General features: G+C 42.0%; 1 protein-coding gene and 1 long non-coding RNA gene across 7 annotated transcripts in view; one reads left to right on the top strand and one right to left on the bottom strand.

Annotated features, from left to right (window-relative positions):
• Positions 1-17142, bottom strand: part of NTN3 (netrin 3) — a 68986-nt gene extending 51844 nt beyond the window's left edge. The window contains exon 1 of the mRNA XM_075830410.1: positions 16770-17142. The gene's annotated coding sequence lies outside the window, so the exon portion shown is untranslated. The remainder of the gene's footprint in view (positions 1-16769) is intronic.
• LOC142655820 (uncharacterized) overlaps positions 1-18766 on the top strand; it is a 326804-nt gene that overhangs the window by 167825 nt on the left and 140213 nt on the right. For all 6 annotated transcript variants that reach the window (XR_012849553.1, XR_012849555.1, XR_012849552.1 and 3 more), the window contains 2 exons: positions 7994-8176; positions 12093-12213. This is a non-coding gene — a long non-coding RNA (uncharacterized LOC142655820). The remainder of the gene's footprint in view (positions 1-7993; positions 8177-12092; positions 12214-18766) is intronic.

Raw genomic sequence — 18766 nt, forward strand, 5'->3', positions numbered from 1 at the left:
CTCTCTCTCAACACACTCTCTCCACTCCCTCCTCTCTCTTTCCACTCACTTTCTCCACTCTCTCCCTCACAGCTACAATGTTATATATTGCACAGGGACCCTAAAATATACTCTCCTGTCTCATGATCTCCCACATTGCTAGGGAATGTTTCATTTGAAATTCCAAAGCGATAAGAAGATACATATGTGGAAAGTCCTCAATATTCATTTTGTATAATAGTCTCTTTAACTATAGCCAGGAAGCAATACAATTAATGGTTTGGATCCACACAGGGCCTCCATGCTGCACCTGACAGAAATCAGAATGGAAGATGTCACCAAAATCTCCCAGTAGTGCAGCCTCAGGCTTTTAGTTGATAAGTTAGTGATCACATCTCGGCCTAGAAGGAAGATTTTAAAAAACGTTTTCCTCATTTTTTAATGTACAGTAAGAGTATGTTCACACAAAGTGTTTTCAGACGTTTTTGGGCCGTAAACGTCACGAAAAACGGCTGAAAAATCGGAAGCAGAACGCCTCCAAACATCTGCCTATTGATTTCAATGGGGAAAACAGCATTCTGTTCTGACGGACCGTTTTTCAAAACGGTCGCGTAAAAAAATGGCCTCGAAAAATAAGTTTATGACACTTCTTCAGCCGTTCTTGGGGCCGTTTTTCATAGACTTTATAGAAAAACAGCTCCAAAAACGGCCGTAAAAAAAACAGCGAAAATGGCGAGTGGCTTAAACGTCTGAAAATCATGAGCTGTTTTCCCTTGAAAGCCGCTCCGTATTTGCAATCGTTTTTGAGTTTGTGTGCACATACCCTCATGCCCCGTTATACTCTTTTCTTCTGGTAGGAATCCTTTACGTTAGATACCATTTAACTCTATAGTAATACAATTAACATTTTGACAACTGAGCAATATCTTGTCTGTAGGAAATAATAAATATACCATCTGCATGACCTCTGTCACTGGTAATATCCAATTACGGGTTGAAATAAGATATAGTATTTATTGTTAGTGTTGAGCAGAAGCAGAATACTAGTTGAGCGGTGGAGAAAATGCTGGTGCAGTGCTGAACCTGCCTTCTCTGCTTTTTCCCTAAACTCAGAATAGTCACCTTTCAATATGAGCCAAAGCCACAGAAGCCTTTTCCCGCAAAGCCACACACTTCAAGCCTGACTAAGATCTGTCTATATTTTCACTTGTGGCACACTAGTAGCTGACCATACTGAGTATGATCACTAAATACTTCCCACTGGGCTGGAATACAGACTGCTACTGAAATTATACCTACATACCTCTGCAAGGTGGAGTTTACTCTACTTTTCTACTTTTCCTAGTATAGGCCAAATCTGTCCCCATTTATATATCTCACTGCATATTTGTCATTTATGAGTCCGAAAAGCTGTGTGACAACCCATGAGCTGTAATGGCACTTATTTGGTATCTTGATATGTCTGATAGCTGGGTCTCCCACTTGCGAGACTCCGACCTATCATGAGGATGGGCAAGCCACGAAGGCCAGCCGCATATAGGGCGCCAAATTAAAAGTTGAGCGCTAGTGTGTGGCTCTCTCCATTGTAGTCTTTGGGAGTTATGGAAACTGAGCAGGCCTACTCGGCGGACTCCTATATGCAGCCACCGCCAGCTATCGTCTTAATGTGCCGAACGACGTTCAGAGGACATCGGTGCTTCTAAAAGCTGGGCTCCCTTAGATGGGACCCCAAATTTTAGACATTTATGGCATATCCTATGGATATGCCATAAATGTCTGAAGTAAGAAAAGTGCTTTAACAATTTGACAAAAGTGGACAACTCAAGGACTAGTCATATTTTATGTGGCACTGTCACCTACATAAAGAAACTATCCAGGACAGAAACAGAATGTTAGGAGAGGCAACTGTCACACCTAACAATGGCACTTTCTGACCAATACCCATGAAGTCTGACTTAGGTTATGTTCACACTGCCTATTTTCGTCCGTTTTTCGGGCCGCAAATGGCCGAAAAATCGGAAGCAGAACGACTCCAAACATCTGCCCATTGATTACAATGGAAAAAACGGCGTTCTGTTCCGATGGGCCGTTTTTTACGCTGTGTGTGCTGCTTCGTTTCCGATCGGCTTTCCTCGGAAAGCCCAGCGAGCGGTGTACGGACTCAATAGAAAGTCTATAAGTATGTACAACATGTGCTCGGCTTTCCGAGGAAAGCCGATCACAGACAAAGCGGCACAGCACTCACCCAAGCACTTCTGCCACTTCGTTTTAGTGGTCGGTGGGGTTCTCAGTGCTCAGATCCCCACCAATCAAAACTTCTGACATGTCACTGTGGCATCTGTAAAAAAAAGTATTCAGCACACAAAGACTTTGTGTGCCAAATACTTCTTTACAGTTGCAATTGGGTTGCGACCCTATTCGTGCACCTATATAAGTCTTGTGCATTCCGAACCACTCATCATATCACTGTTACATGTTAAAAATATTGTAAGAGCTTAGTTACCCTTTAAGGTTGCATAAATATTAATTTAGGGGTTATCTGGTTTTAGTTACCCATTTTCAAATACCCTATTAGGGAATTCTATGTTAATAGAGGAGGGGGGGGGGGGGGTAGTTCAGGGCCCTCATCAATTAGCCACAGCAAAGACTGGCAAAAAAAATAGTCTCTATGTCTGTGCCTAAGGCCGGATTCACACGAGCGTGTGCGTTTTTTGCGCACGCAAAAAACCACAGCATTTTGCATGTGCAAAAGGCACTTAACAGCTTCGTGTGGCATCACCATATGATGCGCGGCTGCGTGCTTTTCGCGCAGCCGCCATCATTATGACACTCTGTTTGGATGTTTGTAAACAGAAAAGCTTGTGGTGCTTTTCTGTTTTCATTCATAATTTTCACTGCTGTTGCGCGAATCACGCGCGTCCCACGGAAGTGCTTCCGTGTGCCATGCGTGGTTTTCACGCACCCATTGACTTCAATGGGTGCACGAAATACGCACAAAGAACGGACATGTTGTGAGTCTGACTGTCTGCACGGCCCACAAAGAACGACATGTCGTGAGTTTTACGCAGCGGACTCGCGCTGCGTAAAAAATCACAGACTGTCTGCACGGCCCCAAAGACTAATATATATATTTTATCTTGCTTGTAGTGGTTAAAGAGGGTTTTTTGCCGGCAGGCAAATATTTCTATTGACGGCCGTCACAAGGACCCATGCATTTCATTGGGGCCGTTCACACAACCGTTGTTTCAATGGAGCGTGTGAACGCTGCGTTGAAAAATAGGACGTGTCCTATATTACTGCGTGTCACGCATCCCTCTATAGACTGTAGTCTGTGGCGGATCCGTGACAACGCGTCCCGCACGGGTCCACCTCGGACGTGAAAAACTGCAGTTTTCACGTCCGAGGTGGCCTACGTGCATGTGAATGTAGCCTAAGATCTCAAAGGGTAAAGTTTCACCTAGTGCAGATGACAAGCCTGCTGTAATTGATTTAATTGCTTGGTCCCTAACCACTTGTATAATTTGCATGTAAATGTGATTGAGATGGAAGCGGGCCTTATGGTGACATTGACAACGTCATGGGTCTCGTCTACCAAAGCCGCTCCTTCATTTCTCCATGTCTGCTCGTCAGTTCATATAATAAGTGCAGTCCGAGCTTTCAGAATATTATATGAATGAGAGTTTTTGAGGAGGCCCCATCAATTCAGGTATGGGACATGCAGTGGGAATTCTGTCATGCAATGACGGCATTCTCCGAATATAAAGGGACAAATCCTAGTGCACCTGCTATAGGGCAGGAAGGTCAAAAGACCAGCTTGCCTGCTCTCCTAGAATCTCCAGAATCCTAACTCTTCTACAGAGATCCATTGTCCTGAACAGTATATATATTTCTCCCTCTGCCTCTACTCCCTCCTCCTCTTTGTGGTTTGAAATACAAGGATCAGTCTTCCACGGGAGCTCACACAGACCCTTTCGTCTTGTGTTTATAGGGGTACAATTGGGAATTATGTGCCTTCTGCATCTGTAATTAGGAGGAGGGGCAGGAGATGAGGGCTTAGTTTGAAGCAATGTTTTTTTGATGCAAGGACAGTTGAGAAGGGGAATTCTCAAAAAACCAAGGGATTGGAAAAAAGAGAGGGAGGGAGACATGAGATATACTCTGCAAGTACTAGTGCCGGGGTGGCGACTTAGTCAGCAGTGGGTAAAGCCACCCACATCACTGCATTTAACCACCATCTAAGCCAATGTAAGTATGAGTGTTTCATTACATGGGGTGTGCACAAACCTCCCCCCCCCCCCCTACACACACCCATATTTATAAAGATTTATGGTTGTAAGGCCGGCCATGAACATAATATAATGATTGACCGCAATCAATCGTCCGTGAGATCGTTCGTATGAACGATCCCACAGCAACAGAAAATACAACTGCCCGACCAAAAAAACCTTGGGGCTTGCGCAATATGGCAAATGATTGGCTGAATTCGGACAATCATGCCATACACATGTAGTTTAGACCGACCATAGACCAAATTCTTTCAACCTAGACGATTACAATTTCGGCAGACAGAATTGAATTTTCAAACGATGTGTGTATGGGTAGCATACGGTACGTGTCAGATACACTCAAAAGTAAAATACTGCCGAATTTAGATAATTCTGCGGATTACTAAACTGCAGATGACAGATAAGTGGAATATGAAGCTAGATATGTGACGTAGTTATGAATTGCCATCATGTGTTGCTTTAGTTGGGGTTTGCTAGTTGCACAAAGTGTTTTGGAATCCGTGATTATGGGGCAGTGAACCGCCTGCTGCAGTGTAAAAAATGCAGCTTATTCCTAGAGCCCTATTTCTAGAGGTTTTTATTCTTGTAGTATATTTAACCTCAGATCTCAATATACACCAGGGAAAATACAGATGTAAAAAAATCTTATCTCATAATCTCTCTCTTGCTCTCTCGCTCTGTCTCTTTCTATCTCTTCTTTCTCTCTCTCATATCCTATCTATTTATGTGTTTCTCTTTCTCTCTCTCTTATGTGTCTTGTGTCTCTCACTCGTGTCTCTTTCTTTATTTCTCTCCTCTCTCATATCCTATCTATCTGTCTCTCGTGTCCCTCTCTCGTGTCTCTCTCTCTCGTGTCTCTCTCTCTCGTGTCTCTCTCTCTCGTGTCTCTCTCGTGTCTCTCTCTCGTGTCTCTCTCTCTTGTGTCTCTCTCATGTGTCTCTCTCGTGTCTCATGTACCTCTCTCTCGTGTGTGTCTCTCTCTCTCTCTCGTGTCTCTCTCTCATGTCTCTCTCTCGTGTCTCTCTTGTGTCTCTCTCTCGTGTCTCTCTCTCGAGTCTCTCTCTTTCTCGTGTCTCTCTCGTGTCCCTCTCTCTCTCTCGTGTCACTCTCTCTCGTGTCTCTCTCTCTCGTGTCTCTCTCTCTCGTGTCTCTCTCTCGTGTCACTCTCTTTCTCGTGTCTCTCTCTCGTGTCTCTCTCTCGTGTCTCTCTCTCGTGTCTCTCTCTCGTGTCTCTCTCTCTCGTGTCTCTCTCTCTCGTGTCTCTCTCTCTCGTCTCTCTCTCGTGTCTCTCTCTCTCGTGTCTCTCTCTCGTGTCTCTCTCTCTCTCGTGTCTCTCTCTTTCTCGTGTCTCTCTCTCGTGTCCCTCTCTCTCGTGTCACTCTCTCTCTTGTCACTCTCTCTCGTGTCACTCTCTCTCGTGTCACTCTTTCTCGTGTCACTCTCTCGTGTCTCTCTCTTTCTCGTGTCTCTCTCTTTCTCGTGTCTCTCTCTTTCTTGTGTCTCTCTCTTTCTCGTGTCTCTGTCTCGTGTCCCTCTCTCTCGTGTCCCTCTCTCTCTCTCCTGTCACACTCTCGTGTCACTCTCTCTCGTGTCACTCTCTCTCGTGTCACTCTCTCTCGTGTCACTCTCTCTCGTGTCACTCTCTCTTGTGTGTCTATCTCGTGTCTCTCTCTCTCGTGTCTCTCTCGTGTCACTCTCTCTCGTGTCACTCTCTCTCGTGTCACTCTCTCTCGTGTATCTCTCGTCTCTCGTGTCTCTCTCGTCTCTCTCGTGTCTCTCTCGTGTCTATCTCGTGTGTCTCTCTCGTCTCTCTCGTGTCTCTCTCTCGTGTCTATCTCGTGTCTCTCTCTCTCTCATGTCTCTCTCTCTCGTGTCTCTCTCTCTCGTGCCTCTCTCTCCTGTCTCTCTCTTTCTCGTGTGTGTGTCTCTCGTGTGTCTCTCGTATCTCTCTCGTGTCCCTCTCTCTTTCTTGTGTAACTCTCTCTCTTGTCCCTCTCTCTCTTGTCCCTCTCTCTCTCGTGTCTCTCTCTCTCGTGTCTCTCTCGTGTCTTTCTCTCTCTGGTGTCTCTCGTGTCTTTCTCTCTCGTGTCTCTCTCTCTCGATCTCATCATATCTCTCTCTATCTCATCTCACTCGCATATCTATCTATCTATCTATCTTTTACCAAGATATGTCATTTAACATTAAGTATAAAGTTTTGATAATGCAGTAGGTTTACCTGAAATCCTGTGTGAAAACAGTTAAGTTGATACATTTTACATTGCTGCACCTGTGTATATGACTGTAATAACCACTCGTGCCCAGTAAACCATTCTATATATTTTTTAGCTATTTAGTTTACGTTACAAGATAAAATACAAAATACATTCCTAATGTAGTCTAACGTATTCACGTAGGTTGCTTTGTGACAAAAACAGCTGTGTACCCCATGCCCCTAAATTTGTTTTAATGCAGACCACCACATAAAAATGTAAGTGAATGTACAGACACAGTAAACTTAAGTTTCATTGCTGCAGTAAAGCTCCAAAATCCTTTTCTTCAGTGTTTGATAGAAAGGCTATGGAATAAAGTCCTAGTTCCCGTTGTGGTTCTGCTACATTGGCTAATTCCAGCAATGCCAGAAGTGGAGCTGACATATGGCTTTTCCACTAGTGCAGGTGGAGACAGTTGCTCTGTGTAGGCAATTGCTAGATTGCTTGTTTGTTCTATAATGCAGTCAGTGTATCAGAAAATAACAATTCATGAATACATTGCATTATTTAATCTCGTACTTAATTATAGCCTGTATTGTACTCCGGAGCTGCATTTACAATTCTGCTGGTGGTTATTTGAAGAAAGCCTGTTGACAAAACCTTCCCTTACAGCGTATCTGAACTTCTATAATGCCGTAGAACAGTTTGTTTTTCCAATATTAGATTATTGAATAGTGTCTGATGTGGAGACTACACTTTGTAGAATGTGCAAACTCTGTACAAACATAGTCGGCAAGTAATGCTGGGAGATTTCAGCTCTGAAGACTGCAGAATTGTAACTGCAGCTCTGGATTTTGCAGCAGATCTTATTCTAGTTTCTTGCTACATTGCTGGATATGCAGCATGACTCACAACAATTTAATTTCTGGTTCCATATATTTTGTATATTAAATGGTCGATCTGGCATGCTTCTTGTTAGACCATGTTCACATATTCTTCTCAGTGTGTGAATGGGATGTAAATCCGCACCTAAAAATTTACAGAATTCCAGACATGTGAACGTGGCATTGGGATGGATTGGATGCTATTAGTCCACTATATAAGGCTTCGCTCACATGTGCGTCAGGGCTCCGTTCATGGATTTTGTTGGAGCTTTCCATCAGGCAGGCACAAAATATGCCAAATGTATCACAGTGGTACATGCTGCATGATCATTTTGCGCATCTTGCATTACCTGTTAGACACTTTTCTCTAAGTTATACCACGTTGGATTTTTGTGCTAGTTTTTTTGTCGTGTTTTTCGTGCACATCCGGGTATTTTAAGCCATGCCCATTTTCAGCAGTCCACACCTTTTTCCTGCTAAATCATTCCTCCTTTTTGGAACACTTATTAAAGGTGTCTAGTGAGGTACAAACATCAGAATTGCATAAATTTGCGCCAAAAAGTTGGCTTATTTTTTTAAACTCTCTAGACCCAGGCACAGTATAGTACATCTTCCTCAATGACCATGGCTTCATTTTTCTTATGTTTTTCAGGAACTAAAGTCGCACAGTGATGCTCACCATAGGCCTGCATTGGATCCCAAAGTTGATAGCAACTTTTGGGAGTTTTGTTACTTGAAGCCTTATACAGTTCAAATGTTAAAAAAAAAGAAGACAGAAGTTGTCATGGAATAAGGAACTTGCCATGGAGCTTGAGCGTAGTTCAGCATAAAAAGAGTAAGTCATTATTACTGTACATAACGTGAAGAATAACAGTAATAACCTACAAATTTGAAAAACCGATCTGAAGGGTGTGCTGGGAGTTGTTGTTTTGCAAAAGCTGAAAAGCCACAGAGAACACTGTAGTTCATAAATCGTTTTGTAAAGGTGAAGTGTTTTGAAGAGAGCTCTTATCTTTTAGAAAGCCGAGATTTGAACAGGATTGTTGTAGAGTTTTCATTACTTACAACAAGCAGTTACCTATCGATTGCTTTAATACACATAGAACTTTGTGTAAAAGCCAGTGCAAAAAAATAAGTTGTTCAGCAGCTGATCAGATCCCACTCTCCATAGAGCTATAGGGAGTGGGAGACCAAGTAAAGGCCAAATACACTTTTTGCACCCATTTGTATTGCTCTAATGCAGGGGTCTCAAGCACGCGGGCCGCATGCGGCACTTGGGGCTGTCATCTGCGGCCCGCGGGACACAGCCGCTAGTGCAGGCTCTGCTCCGGGACTCTGTGGAATTTCCTGACATTGCTGTCCACATATGGACAGAGTTGTCAGGGTCTTCCCCAGAGCGGAGTCGACAGTGATGTCAGGGGCTTCCTCAGGAGCAGGAGTCCCAGTGATGTCAGGAGCACAGCTGGAGTCCCAGGAAGAGCCTACTAGCGCTCTGCCCAAGACTCCAGCTCTAGGGTGGCCCCTGACATCCATGTCCATATATGGACAGTGATATCCGGAACAGAGCTGGAATCCCAGGTAGAGTGCTAGAAGCGGCTCTGCTCCGGGACTCCAGCTCCATATATGGACACTGATGTCAGTGGCTTCCCCAGAGTTCCGCGCATAGCCTATACTAGTGCTCTGCTCCGGGACACCGGCTCTGGGGTTGCCCCTGATATCACATTCCGGTCCAGGAGGATCCCCTGACGTCACTGTGTATGGACAGTGACGTCAGGGGCTCCAACAGCAGCGTTATCCCCAGCCAAAGCGTAGGCAACACTCTGGCTCGGGATTCCACTCCTAGAGGGAGCCCCAATGAAGCTATCTACTTGGGGTGTGCGTGGCATTATCTGCAGAGGGCACTGTGGCAGCGTTTGCGGAGGGCACTTTGGCAGCGTTTGCGGAGGGCACTGTGGCAGCGTCTGCGGATTGCACTGTTGCAGTGTCTGCGGAGGGCACTGTGGCAGCGTCTGCGGAGGGCACTGTGGCAGCGTTTACAGAGTGCACTGGCATGATGTACAAGTGGGTGTGTGGCAGTATCTACAGAGAACACTGGTATTATCTAGGGGTGTGTTGCATTATCTACAGAGGGCACTGTGGCATTATCTACAGAGGGCACTGTGGCATGATCTACAGTGGGCACTGTGGCATTATCTACAGTGGGCACTGTGGCAGTATCTACAGTGGGCACTGTGGCAGTATCTACAGAGGGCACTGTGGCATTATCTACAGAGGACTCTGTGGCACTATCTACAAAGGTGCTGCCCAATCTTGACATGTGTGTCTGCCAAAGGGGCTGTCCAATCTTGACATGTGTGTCTGCCAAACACTGCTAACTGAGCCGCTGGACTGCATTTAGCGACACAAACTGGAAAACTGGATTGTTGAAATAAGCACGTAGAGAATTCTCTCAAATTTTAAACCTAGCGGTATTATTATAGTAATGTATTGTTATAGTAATGTAGTATTATTATTATAGTAATGTAGTATTGTTATAGTAGTTCAAATAACTAATTGATTAACAATAATTTTGTATTGTATCAAATTTGAAAGTAATGCGGCCCGTCAACTACCCATTTTTTCTATATGTGGCCCACTTACCCGGCCGACTTTGAGACCCCTGCTCTAATGCATCTAAAATAGAAATTTAAGCAACTTTGCATATAGCTGTGATTAAAAATCTCCTGTCGTTTTGTGTATTCAGCTTCAATGCAGATCTATGTGTCACTATGGTAACAGACTACAAACAAACCTGCTGTAGTCTGATCCTGTATGTATAAACACGCAGCTCATACAGTGGAGGAAATAAGTATTTGATCCCTTGCTGATTTTGTAAGTTTGCCCACTGTCAAAGTCATGAACAGTCTAGAATTTTTAGGCTAGGTTAATTTTACCAGTGAGAGATAGATTATATATATATATAAAAAAAAAGAAAATCACATATTCAAAATTTATATATATTTATTTGCATTGTGCACAGAGAAATAAGTATTTGATCCCCTACCAACCATTAAGAGTTCAGCCTCCTCCAGACCAGTTACTGCTCCAAATCAACTTGGTGCCTGCATTAAAGACAGCTCTTACATGGTCACCTGTATAAAAGACTCCTGTCCACAGACTCAATTAATCAGTCTGACTCTAACCTCTACAACATGGGCAAGACCAAAGAGCTTTCTAAGGATGTCAGGGACAAGATCATAGACCTGCACAAGGCTGGAATGGGCTACAAAACCATAAGTAAGACGCTGGGTGAGAAGGAGACAACTGTTGGTGCAATAGTAAGAAAATGGAAGACATACAAAATGACTGTCAATCGACATCGATCTGGGGCTCCATGCAAAATCTCACCTCGTGGGGTATCCTTGATCCTGAGGAACGTGAGAGCTCAGCCGAAAACTACACGGGGGGAACTTGTTAATGATCTCAAGGCAGCTGGGACCACAGTCACCAAGAAAACCATTGGTAACACATTACTCCGTAATGGATTAAAATCCTGCAGTGCCCGCAAGGTCCCCCTGCTCAAGAAGGCACATGTACAGGCCCGTCTGAAGTTTGCAAATGAACATCTGGATGATTCTGAGAGTGATTGGGAGAAGGTGCTGTGGTCAGATGAGACTAAAATTGAGCTCTTTGGCATTAACTCAACTCGCTGTGTTTGGAGGAAGAGAAATGCTGCCTATGACCCAAAGAACACCGTCCCCACTGTCAAGCATGGAGGTGGAAACATTATATTTTGGGGGTGTTTCTCTGCTAAGGGCACAGGACTACTTCACCGCATCAATGGGAGAATGGATGGAGCCATGTACCGTCAAATCCTGAGTGACAGCCTCCTTCCCTCCACCAGGACATTAAAAATGGCTCGTGGCTGGATCTTCCAGCACGACAATGACTCGAAACATACAGCCAAGGCAACAAAGGAGTGGCTCAAAAAGAAGCACATTAAGGTCATGGAGTGGCCTAGCCAGTCTCCAGACCTTAATCCCATCGAAAACTTATGGAGGGAGCTGAAGATCCGAGTTGCCAAGCGACAGCCTCGAAATCTTAATGATTTACAGATGATCTGCACAGAGGAGTGGGCCAAAATTCCATCTAACATGTGTGCAAACCTCATCATCAACTACTAAAAACGTCTGACTGCTGTGCTTGCCAACAAGGGTTTTGCCACCAAGTATTAAGTCTTGTTTGCCAAAGGGATCAAATACTTATTTCTCTGTGCACAATGCAAATAAATATATATAATTTTGACTATGTGATTTTCTGTTTTTTTTTAAATATAATCTATCTCTCACTGGTAAAACTAACCTAGCCTAAAAATTCTAGACTGTTCATGTCTTTGACAGTGGGCAAACTTACAAAATCAGCAAGGGATCAAATACTTATTTCCTTCACTGTATATTATAAACTGTTGTTAGTGGGAAATGCTATAATTCAGTCATCCAGAATAGAGTATGTTCCATTCCACGATATGCAGGAACGTTAACAGGCTCAACGGGGGTCCAATTGTTAGTTAGCCACTGATATGCCATATACGTCCATTGTGCGAAGACCCCTTTAAATTAATGTTGAATATTCTGGATTGCTTTATTTATCATATTTTTCCGCCTCACACAGGGAGTTCTTTAAATTCTCTATTAAGGTGTATTTCATTTGACTGTCATTGTTGAAAGTAATATATTTTTTTCTGAGATCAATTGTTAATTATTTTCTTACAGGGCAGAATGTCGCGATCCTGACCCCACAAGTGCATATGCTACTTAATGAGATGAGGTCCAGGTTTCCCTCCTCAGACATCTGCATCAAAAGAACCCAATCAAAACATTTCAGAAACTTCAGGTAGACCGCTATGAAACTTTCTTTTAAACTTTAAGAATGGGTCACCATTCCTTGACCCAAAGCTGGAGTTTGAACCCGGCCAAAATGTGTAGGTCTACATCAACGTGTTTCAACTGCCTCTATCAACTAATAAGCCCCTCGTACAAAATGCCAAAGTACAACTTGAAGTATAAATGTTCATAGTAATACCCTATATATACGATGGCTGGGCGATATGGCAGAAAAATAAAATCAACATTTTTTGGAGGGGCTTATGGGCAATTCTCGATGTTAATCTTGATTTTCCTCCTTTTTGCTTAAAGAAAGTAAAAAAAATAGTGAGCTGGTGTTTGGAGAAGGCGTCTGATATACACGATGCAGCCTCTCTCTTCCCGCCACCCAGCTATGATTAACTATAACGAAGAAACTGTTAATCATAGCTGATGGCGGGAAAAGGAAATCGGCACGAAATATATCAGACTTTTCCCCGCACCAGATCACCTAACTGTACATGCACATGGTGAATCGAACCCCGATGCCCCACATTAAGTGGTAGGGCACTGTTTTATAGTGATATGACAGATATGCTTTTAGGAATTGCTATGCATGCTGCATTTATGTTAGAAGACGGGGTTCAATAAAGTTATATACACATTCTGTAGATAATCCGTATATATTACAGTACTAAGGAATTGCTGTGCATGCAATTCCCTTTTGTAAGAAAATGTAAGTTCAATAAAGTAATATACATATGATCATGTGTGGATTATTTTATTGGACCCCATTCTTTTACATAAAGAATTGCATCCACAGCAATTCCTTAAATGGTCACTAACGTTTCAAAAAACTTATGCTAATCTAATAATATACCTGATATAGATCAACTTAATATAGTTGTTTTTATCCATGCACATTCTGTGTGAAGTTACTTCCACTAGTTGTCTTCGTTTTTGTAATCTGCTGTCCACCCCTGTTGTCAAGCAAATTCCGTCCCTGGTTACAGAGCAGAATTGACAAGGTGGGGGTGTGGCACTTCACTGCCTGCTATACAAGTCTATGGAGAGAGGAGGGGGAGCAGGAGAGGGGAGCAGGAACAGAGAGAGAGGCACAGACACGCTGAAGGCAAGTCTATGGAGAGGGGAGGGAAAGGAAGCAGAGTAAGAGACACAGGCTGCTGGTACATTACTGCTGTATAATCTCCTTCATGCTGCTGCAGCTTATATATATGTGATATGTAGAGATGGGAGAGCAGATTCTCCTCTTCTCTGTGTGCTGTGTATAGTAGACTTGATAGTCATTAGGCTCCACCAACTATCTCAGAAACTATCTTGGTTTCTATTTTGGAGTTAATTAGTGATCTATTATTATATAGATTTTTTTTTAAATAGTTTAGCTGAAAGGATTTGCATGAGTCTAGAAAAACAAGGATGGTTTCCTTTTTTTCAGAAACAGCACCACTCACGTCTATGGACTGTATCTAGTATTGCAGCTCAGTCTTATTCAAGTGACGTGATGGTACCGAGTCCTCCAGCACAAGAGCACATAGAGGGGGGGCACCATTCCAAGATGTACATAAACCCAAACAGGGCATATGGACAGGGGTTCGGTTTGGTCATTATAATGTGGTTTTTAGTGCCAATATAGACACTGAAGTGCAGCCTCTTGCATGCAATAGACCGCACTTCATGACCTGAGCTCATTGATCCTTATGGCCATTGCTCCTGGCCATATGAGACACAACACATACTTGTAAGACTCCTCCGTTATACTGTAATAAAATATGTGTTGCCATTTTTGCCAACTTGCCACTTTATTCTTCTGGCAATCAACCAATGCTAGAACGTTTTGACAGTCTTGAGCCGGGCATTCAATCGTTCTGTTTTACTGGTGGCAGTAAATACTTGGACAGGACTGGATTATATTCCGATAATTGAGGCTCTCATTTGCTGGTGAAAGTCTCCGTATTGAAGCAAAGCGATCCCTTTATAAGGAATTTCTGTTTGGGAGGGGACGCAATTTAAAATGACAAGACATCAGATCCCTAGTTTGCTTGCCAGTCCCGAATGTTGTACTTTATACACATGCATGCAAACAGTTTTCTATCAAATAGCTATAAATGTCAGTCCAGCGAGTTTATCACTCCTTATTAATTGAGTTTATACTGAATATCTACTGCACCGTAATATATTGAAAGTGTTTGGTGCAAGTAATAATGGGTGAATGTGGGGCTGACCCCAAAAAACCTTTTTGAACTAGAACAATTTACACTGATGACTCATTTTCAAAATAAAATGACATTAAGAAGGGAACAAAAAAAAAAGAAAAAATCTCATTCCAAAAAACTCAAAAAGTGATCTACCTGACCTATCCCCCTGGAAAGCACATACTACTACACTCCAAAAACAGCAGAAGAAACTGCAGCTAGGAAACAGCTCCCACTAGTGGACACTTTCAATTCTTAGCCCTACACCTTATGCCTTGAGGATGTTATTTCTGTATGTAGCTGATAGTAAAAGCCTTTGTCCGCACATCCTATGATACAACTCCAAGCACTGCCTAGAATACTGATCTATGGATATGCACAAGTAACATTAATTACAGATTACAATCCGATTCTATACATTACATATCAGGTGTGCAAACTGGTATTTCTTCACTCATTGCAGATGCTATATGTAAAACACAGTATACATCTAAAGCACCATCGTTATTCAATGGAGAACACTTGAGACATGTTCACATAGGATTTGTTGAGTACTTGTATAGACACATGAAGACGTAAGCTGAATTACAATTAGTTCATGTACCTGCTGCAAAGCAATGATAGATTTGCACTGCTTTCAAGTCACGGGGTAGTAGGCAGCCCAGATAGTTGTGAGAATGTATGTAACTGCCCACATTTAAACAGGTCTTCCAGCCTGCTGGCTTAGTGCTCATGCCCATGCAGAATCCATGGGCAAAAGGCTCTGTGTGCCTCTGCATAATATTAAAGACCTACAGAGGTACCGTAAGGGCCCATAGGAGTGTCTGGGTACAGTATTACAGATCCACACTATATGGATCACCACTTTAGGGGAATGCATCTGAATATGTGAAATGTTTTATTAATAATCTTAGTCCATCCAAAATCCTCTAGTTTCTTTAGACACATCTTAAGTTTTCACTCCGACTTGTGAGAAAGAAATTGTCTTATAGGCATAGCGATCAACATTGATGGATGGATCTAAGGCATACAGTTTACATGATTCTGCCCTATAGCATACAGTCACGATTTATAATGAGATAGATACATAAAATCAAAGCCTTCTTTAAACAGGAAAATAAGTTGAAAAACACTTGTCTCCCATTAGAATATAAGAATCCCTAGGAAAAGCGGCACTGCCAGTCCAGTAAAACGTGTATGGAACATATAGGCACGGCCTGGAAAATAGACCTAGTTTGTACCAATTTGTTAATGTTAGACAGGTGCTTGAGTAGGCCGAGTAGTAGTTCAGCTGCTGTGGTGTAAATGGAAAATGACAAGCGGTGAATAAACAGGACAAGTTGCGTGATTGGCAGAACTATACAAAAATGGTGTGATCATTTCATTATTATATATCCTAATGTAATAGAAGATCTTATACTCTGTAGGCCGTAGTCACTAGTTGTAGAATTGGTATTGATATTCAATTAATTGTAGTCTATCTATCTATCTATCTATCTATCTATCTATCTATCTATCTATTCTATCCACAGTTGACTCCCAACATGTAAAATCACAAATTTTTCTATCTCGTCCAAAATACACCGAAATTAAAATTTTGCTTTTGCTGTACAAATTGTGCCAATTCTATATTTCACTATCTACCCGTGCAAATGTATAGGCCATCATTTATCATTAATTGAAAAATATCACCTCAATACGTAGAAATGAAACACCACATATTATTAGCAACAAATGATTCACACCGTAATCTTAATATATTGAGGAATAAAAATGATCTTGTGGACTAATACATCATGTGAAATTACTAATACTAAAGCGAGATCCCAATGAGAATGTATGTGTGTGTGTGTGTGTATATATATATATATATATATATATATATATATATATATTCTTTTTATATATTTATTCATTATATATATATATATGTGTGTGTGTGTGTAATGTGCATATTATGATTTTCCCAATTGCAGAACATCAATATTGTTAGATCTCAAGTCTCCTACTTGGAATCCCCGGTAGATATTGCGTGACGGTAAGATCTCATCTCTAGAAACCATTCATTACATGGAAGTTCTTGGCTCACAGCCCAAACAAAAAATATCATCTACAATTCCAAGTGATTTAAAATAAATTATAAGAAAAAAGCACTTGTCTAAGAAGAACGATAAGAATGCTGCAAGTGTAATGAAGAAAGTAGCAGATTTTCTTGGGTGTAAAAATTAAACAACAAAAAAAACATTACAAACGTAAAAACCCACAAGCAGCTACAGATGAATGTGATATAGATGATCATTTCCTGGACCGCACATTCTGTCCAGTCTATATTCTGCACAAAAATAAATCGAACGACATTTAGTCAGCAACTTACAATTTGAAGACAGCGGGAATATTCTGGATATTTAATCTTCTGTTCCGATATGGACTCAGTATCCGCACATTATGGTATCGGCCACTTCCAACAGGGTTTTCCAGCAAATGTCACAATAAATACTAGGTCCTTATAGGATTTCACCAGCTGAATTTCTCTCCGTAATGCTGCAGCTCCAGATGAGGAGAAAAGAATTGGGGATAATAAAATAAATACAAAAAAAAAAGGGGAAAAAGGAGTGAAAGAAATAAAAGGTGGGAAATGAAGAATAATGATCACGTTTCAGAAATCTCTGTAAGGTGTGAGAGGATCAGGCTGTTTGATGCTGAGCTATGCAGAGCAGACTGAGATGTGCTACATACTGGAGCAGTGTGCTTCCTCTCCTCTACCACTTCAAGGCAATACACTTTGCTTTGGCTATTCCTCCCCCTCCCACTTCTAAGTATCACTCCTTCCGAGGCTCTCCGGTGTGAAAGGAGGGGGGTCCCAGCAAGTAATGTGTGTGCGTGTGTTTCAGACACTACTGATGGGGAGAGTAAGTGATGAGGATATACAACACAAGAATGAAGTCATTATTCAGGGGGAGGAATTCCAAATTCTCCATTGTATTTCATTCCGCTGCTACATTGTGAATTTTTTTTTCCACTGCAGTCTGTTCATTCTGTATTTAGTATTTGTCGTCGTTTTAATACTAGTCATCATTTAGGATATAGTAGAATAGGGTTTTGCTTGGTAATATGCTAGTTATGACCGATTTTTCCACTGTGCGTGGTAAAAAATATATCTGTATTATAGGCAGGGTATTAGCAAGGCTTTGATTTAGGACCCCACTGGTCTGAAACGCGTAAGCGTGGTCCCGGGATTTTTTGTTTTAACCTCCTTGTTTTAAACATGACCTAATAAACCTTATAACTTTTATTTTGAGTGCTGGATATACCTTCACTATACGCCACTATGGCCTTTATGTAAATACGCTGTATCTAAATATCCTGGCCATTGCAAAATGGCTTGTTGGTGCACCCCCTCCTGACATCCAGCACACCTGGCACATGCCACACAAGGCCACACCTTAGCTGCGCCCCTGATTATGGAGCCAGATAGGCAAGTAGTTATTAGTATAGTTGTATGCAGTGGTGTGGTACAAAGGAAGAAGTTTTTTCAATAACCACAACTATTAATGTACAAGGTGAAGCTGCTGATAATGAAGTGAAATATATATATATATATATATATATATATATATATATATATATATAAAATATAATTTTAGTGTGGTATTTCTAATGTGATATGACTGGTGTCGATAAATTATGGTAGGTAAACCGTGAAATTCATGAATCATTTTGGCGATCTATACACCTAAATCTATGTGATTACAGTTAAAGACCAAACAAGACTGGACTCCCAAGTTAACTAGGTGGTTTAACTCCCAACTAAATGAAAAAGGACTCAGTCCGTCCAGAAATGATAGTAATATTATCTGTATCAACAGGTGTAAGAACATGATCATGTATTCAATGATGTACCAGGTTTATTCCCACTTCCCTTCCCCCACACAGTCATGATCCAACTCCACTCAGGGTGGGAACAGTCCTAACTAAAGAGAAAAGAAGTACTATGCACACCAATATGGAGGCGCCTCACACAGCGGTTACCCGCCAATCTTATAGCGCCATCCACGCAGGACCAGCGTTGACTAAAGTGCCTGAGGAAGGTCAAGGTGTTGACCGAAACGTCGCACTGTCACTGGCTACAAATAAATAAATTATTTGTTTGGATAAATAACTCCATATTGGTGTGCATAGTACTTCTTTTCTCATGCACCCACACCATTAACTAGTGCTATCCGAACCTTGTAACCCAGTCCTAACTAAAAACACAAAATAAGGCCTTGTGCATACGGAGCTGTAGTCAGCCGTGTGCTGATGTATTGTGCTCCGTACAGCCCCGTAATATAGTGTTAATCCCCCCTAGAAGCTGTGCTTCTTTATACCCCC

This window comes from Rhinoderma darwinii, chromosome 6 (genome assembly GCF_050947455.1).
Source record: "Rhinoderma darwinii isolate aRhiDar2 chromosome 6, aRhiDar2.hap1, whole genome shotgun sequence".
Taxonomy (NCBI): Eukaryota; Metazoa; Chordata; class Amphibia; order Anura; family Rhinodermatidae; genus Rhinoderma; species Rhinoderma darwinii.